This window comes from Diabrotica virgifera, chromosome 1, assembly GCF_917563875.1.
Source record: "Diabrotica virgifera virgifera chromosome 1, PGI_DIABVI_V3a".
Classification (NCBI taxonomy): domain Eukaryota; kingdom Metazoa; phylum Arthropoda; class Insecta; order Coleoptera; family Chrysomelidae; genus Diabrotica; species Diabrotica virgifera.
Genome location: NC_065443.1, coordinates 1,640,225 through 1,645,977, shown reverse-complemented (window position 1 = coordinate 1,645,977; position 5,753 = coordinate 1,640,225).

The following is a 5,753-nucleotide window of genomic DNA, read 5'->3' as shown; positions in this document are numbered from 1 at the left end:
GTGAAAGTCAGCACCTCATCGTTGTTTTGATGTGGGAGATGTTCAAGATGATGAGCTACCGGGGATGATGTATGACCTTGAAATTCTTGGGTTATCGCGTCGGGATCTCTTGCGTCGATTGCGTGTATTTTGCGCGTGGTTTATGGGTTTAGTGTTTCTCTAATTGGGATTGTAGCACATTGATATAATAATTGTGTTGCATTGGGTTTGCAAATATGTTGATATAGCGGTATGTTAACATGCGAATCCGAATGTTTATGTAAACTCTTTAATTCTAATTTAAGTGAATTTTATTCCCTTAATACTTACCTTACCAATATTACTTTGCAATAATTAATAATTGGAAGTTTAGTTCTTCTGTTTCTTTTTTTCAATATGCATTTTTTTCAGCTGATTTCCGGCCTACTTGCTTTTTCTTTCCTTCTATTCCTCACGTTAGTATTCTTTTGGGTACAATCGTTCTTGGTATCCTTTGGATATGTCCCAACCATCTCAGTATTTGTGATTTTATAACCCCTACGACATTCGTTCTCCATTCATCTTCTGTAAGTCATATTTGGCCTTTTTATCATCCACATTTCATTCCATAGCTTTCCTCTAAATATTTTCCTGAGACCTTTTCTTTCCCAAACTTGGAGCATGACTTGTTCTGATTTATTCAGCAGTCATTACTCTTCTGATATTAGCCCTTCTAGATATATTTTTACTTCCTAATAACTTGTTTAGAGCAAAGATACAACGATTACCATGCATAATCATTGGTAGGATTTTTTGGACTCCTGGTAACTATCGCTCTTAGGTGCTGGAAATTTTCTACGTTAATTTATATATTTTTAAATTCATATATTTTTCCTTCTGTGATTATTGTCAGGTACTGTCCTTGTATGTATGTATTTTCTTTCTGTCCATATCCAGTGGTGATGCGTGACTTTTTCTAAAGTGTCACCAAAACACCAAAAAAAATATTTTGAACCTCCCACATATAAGTTTTTGTTTTCAATCCTGTGGGATAAAATTAAACAAATCGTTATTCCCAAATTATATGTATGTAATTATGTATTATATTGTGTTATGTATTATATTATGTATTATATGTATGTAATAGGTATAACAATAAATAATAAACAAACTCAAAATATTATTCTACCATAAAATTAACATGAAAAATGAACAAAATAGAAAAAAAAAGATTTTGAAAACTATTGTTTATATTTTAATTCTTCCATTTTCAATAATCTCATTTTTTTCTTTAAAATTATATATAAAAGAAATATACATGGAGAATGACTTTTCAAGTAGTTGATCAATTACGCAATACGCAGCAAGACTCTTCCATGTTTAAATGTACGCACACTGTAATCTGTAATAGGTACTAAACCAATGTTACCAAAACAAAAAATGGTTACAATGCTGATATACACAGCGTGCCAACGCGCCGTCTTTAGAGCCGTCGCTCCTTCAAAATTTTCAGAAACGAGCTAGTCCCGAGCGATAGCGAGATTCCTCCTGCGTTACCGCTGCCAGAAGTGGTAACAACATATAATAACGTGCAACGGATTCACACAATCTCGTCAATATTTTCGTGCGTCTAGTTGGCTATTTAGATTTACTGAATTAGGTAATATTAACAAATATTTCTGTTGGTAAAAAATATAAATGGAATTATTTCATAGTAGTCACAAAATATTTATTTGCAAGATTTTTAACTGTTACCAATGGTAACAATGGTTACATGGACGCTTCGCCAGTGTCCATATCATATAATTGGTCTTTTCTGCCTTTATGTATATGCGTTTCTTTCTGGCTCTCCGTTCTAGTATTTTTCTAATAAGGCTCCTATATAGAATGCTAACAATTGTATTTTTAACACGTTTGTAGAAAAAAAACTTTATTTTATTTTTCCATATATTGAAGGAAGCCCTAAACTATTTCATTCGACCTCACATTAAAATTTACGAAACTATCGAGTAGGTACAGAATGGCTATGATAGTATTAATTTTATTAGGAAGCGCACGTTTCTCTAACGCAACTGCAACAGATACCAAGAACTCCATGTACGACTAAAAGTACAATAATTTCATTTATGGCTTCGTGCAATCGCAATTTTAGATAAAAAGTGTGATGCAAATTTAAAGTAATTGAACAATAATCTTTTTTTTATTTGTCAAGGTAAGTTGAAAATTGAGGTAATAGCTTCATTTTACGAGGAGTTTAATGCATGTGAATGTTGATATCTACTATTCCTCAGTTTTATAGTACATAATGAGAAAAATTATGAAGACGACCTAATTGTTTTTATTTCTTTGTATTAATATATTAGAAAGAAAAGTTGATTGGATCAAAGATCGTTAAGCATTTTATGCGATGAAATAAAGCATTACACCTCTAACTTTTTTAGTAAGACGGATCGTTATAAAACTTTTTGCATTCGATTCGGTAGAGTTTCAGAAATTAAATTGACCTATTGGCATGAGAGCATAAAAAAATGAAAATTGCATTTTTTAGGTGGAAAATGATTTTTCCAAAGTGCATATCAAAGTGTTTAAAAAATAAAAATTCACAACTCGGAAAATAATCATAGAAATAATTTCAATTTTCGTACTCGGGAGTTTTTGAGGTCGCTGATCACGAATATCGTGTCGGCGAAGATGGTGCCCAGTGTCTTCGTCGTCTCCTGGAGTTTTGTGACAAATCCGTTACGAAAATAGGTGAAATTTATTATATCGGGGTTTTTGAGGTCGCTGAAACAAATATTGCTTCGAAGGTACTGTGCGAGGTACCTGGTGCCTAGTACCTGCGTCATCTCCTGGAGTTTTATGGAAATTCGTTATGAAAATCGTTTAAATTTATAACTTACTGTTACTGTTACTGTTGAATTTTATAACGAATTTACGTAAAACTCCAGGAGACGACGTAAATAATGGAATACCGAGCACCAGGCACCTCTTACAGTTTCGCCGACCCGATATTCGTGTTAAGCAACCACAAAAACCCCACTAGTACGAAAATTGAACATATTTTCATGATTATTTTTCGAGTTGTGAATTTTTATTTTTCAAACACTTTAATATGCACTTTGGAAAATGCATGTTCCATCTACAACAATGCAATATTCACTTGTCTCTCATGCCAATAGGTTAATTATTTTCCTGAATCTCTCCCGAATTGGATGCAAAAGATTTCAAAACGATCCGTATTACTCTAAATATGTTAGGGTTTTAGGCGATTTTAGTTCCTTATACCCTCGCTCAATTGGTAAAATACATTTTATAAGTCAATAATTAATGCTCAAACAACCTAAATACTTGAATCTTTCTTTAGCTCTCACCTTTATCACAAATAGTGTGTTTTTTACTACAAATATGTGTAATAAATTAGTTTAAATTTTATCGACAGAAACAGTAGTTTAAGAGCTGGGAGTGGATTTTGTGTGTGATAAGTAATATGAAAAAACTATACGGGGGGATATTTTGAATTAGTTGTGTACATGACTTTCCCCAAAGGCCGGAAACCAGAGTGGGAGACGAGGGTAGTTATATGGGGTCAAAGTCTCGGTTTTTATTATTTTTTTTTGTGACGCTCATGATGGAGATAGTGCACCAAAATTTGGGAATAAGTAGGTCATAACGTATTAAGTAAAATCTCCAGGGGCGGAACGCTGCTTGGGGTACAAAGAGGTGGTAGGCAGGGGTGAGTATAAAAATAGAAGAGGTTTTTTTGCCGTTCGTGATCGAAATAGTGCACCAAAATTTGGGAATAAGTAGACCATGACATAACTAAGTAAAATCTTTAGACACGGAACGCTGCGTGAGGGACAAAAATGTTGTGCTGCGCCACAAAAAAAATAATACAAACTGCGACTTTGACCCCTTAAAACTACCCTCATCCCCAACTCTGGTTTCCGGCTCTGGGGATTTTATTTAGTTTCGTCATGTTCTACTTAGTCCCAAATTTTGGTGCACTATGTCGATCACGAACGGCAAAAAAAACCCTTATATTTTTATACTTATTCCTGCCTACCACCTCTTTGTACCCCAAGCAGCGTTCCGACCCTGGAGATTTTACTTAGTTACGTCATGACCTTCTTCTTCTTCAAGTGCCGTCTCCTAATCGGAGGTTGGATATCATCATCACTATCTTTACTCTATCTACCGCTGCTCTAAAGAGTTCTATAGAACTGCACTTAAACCAGTCCCTTAAATTCTTCAACCATGACACTATCCTTCTTTCTATACTCCTTCCGCCTCTTATCTTTCCCTTTATTATCAGTCTTAGCATTTCATATCGCGGTCCCCTCATTACGTATCCCAGATATTGTAACTTTCTTATTTTTATTGTGTTTATTATTTCGCATTCTTTACCCATTTCTCGCAATACTTCCGTGTTCGTTTTCTTCTGTGTCCATGCTATTCTAAGCATCCTTCTGTAACACCACATTTCAAATGAATTTAACTTATTTATGTGTTCTTGCTTTGGTGTCCAGCTTTCAAGTTCATATTGCAGTATCGAGAACACGCATCATCTCAAAGTTCTTACTCTCAGTGCCAATCCAAGGTCTTTGTTGAAGAGAACTGTTTTCATTTTTACAAACGCATTTCTTGTTATTTCTATCCTGGTCCTTATTTCTGTTGTTTGATAATTATTGTCTGAAATTCAGGTCTCTAAGTATTTGTATTTATCAACCCTTTCTATCGGTACATTTCCCAAACGTATGCTTGTTTGTATCTTTGTTTTTTTAGTTACTATCATGGCCTACTTATTTCCAAATTTTGGTGTATCTCGATCATGAGCGTCACAAAAACAATAATAAAAACCGCGACTTTGACCCCTTATAACTACCTTCGTCCACCTGTTGGGGAAAGTCATGTACACAACTAATTCAACATATCCCCGTGTAGTTTTTCCATATTACTTATCACGCACAAAACCCGCTTCTATCTCTCCGACTACAGGGCATATAGCTTTGACATAAAAGTGAAAACAAGAGAGACAAAGTAAAAATTAATTCAGAAGTGAATATCTGATCTGATAAATCTGATTTCTCTCTCTCCTATGGCGGCACAGCCCAAGTCGAGCCCTGACCTTCCCCAGCATCCGTCTCCAAGTATCTCTGTCTGCTTGTCTGCTCTCCTCTAGTTGTCCACCCTCAATATCTCTTAACAACGGTTCTCACTTCGTCTATCCACCTCTTCTTTGGTTTTCTTACTGGCAAACTGAGGCCCCACAACAAACCCAACAACACAAAGCAAATCGAAATATAAAAATAAACGTATTTTCAACAAGGTTTTAACTGTTTCTTTTGTTATGGTAGGAGAGCAAAGTATGCTAAATGTGCAGTCACTCGAGCGTTATGGGGACCTATTGGGTTGTGAAGAGTAGGTCCTAAAACCAAAAAAGGTTAAGTAAAGTTTTCCATTTTAGTGGGGACTTTCCATTTTTAATTTAATTTTCCATTTCCAACAATCGTTGTTTTAGATTATAACGCCATCTATCCATAATTCGAAAAAATGTCTCGAATAAAAGTTACTTATTTTTACGTAAGGAATCCAAATTTGAAATAAAAAATGGGGACTCCTATTTAAGATTTTCAAGTAATCCCCCACCTTCGTGGGGGGGTCGTGTTTGGTGCCATTCGATAGATTTTTCAAAAATATTAAATAAAGTGTATGTTTCAGTTTTTCGACCTGATGTTCATTTCACGAAATATCGCGAGATTCGTATTTACAATACTAAAATAAGAAAATCTACGTTT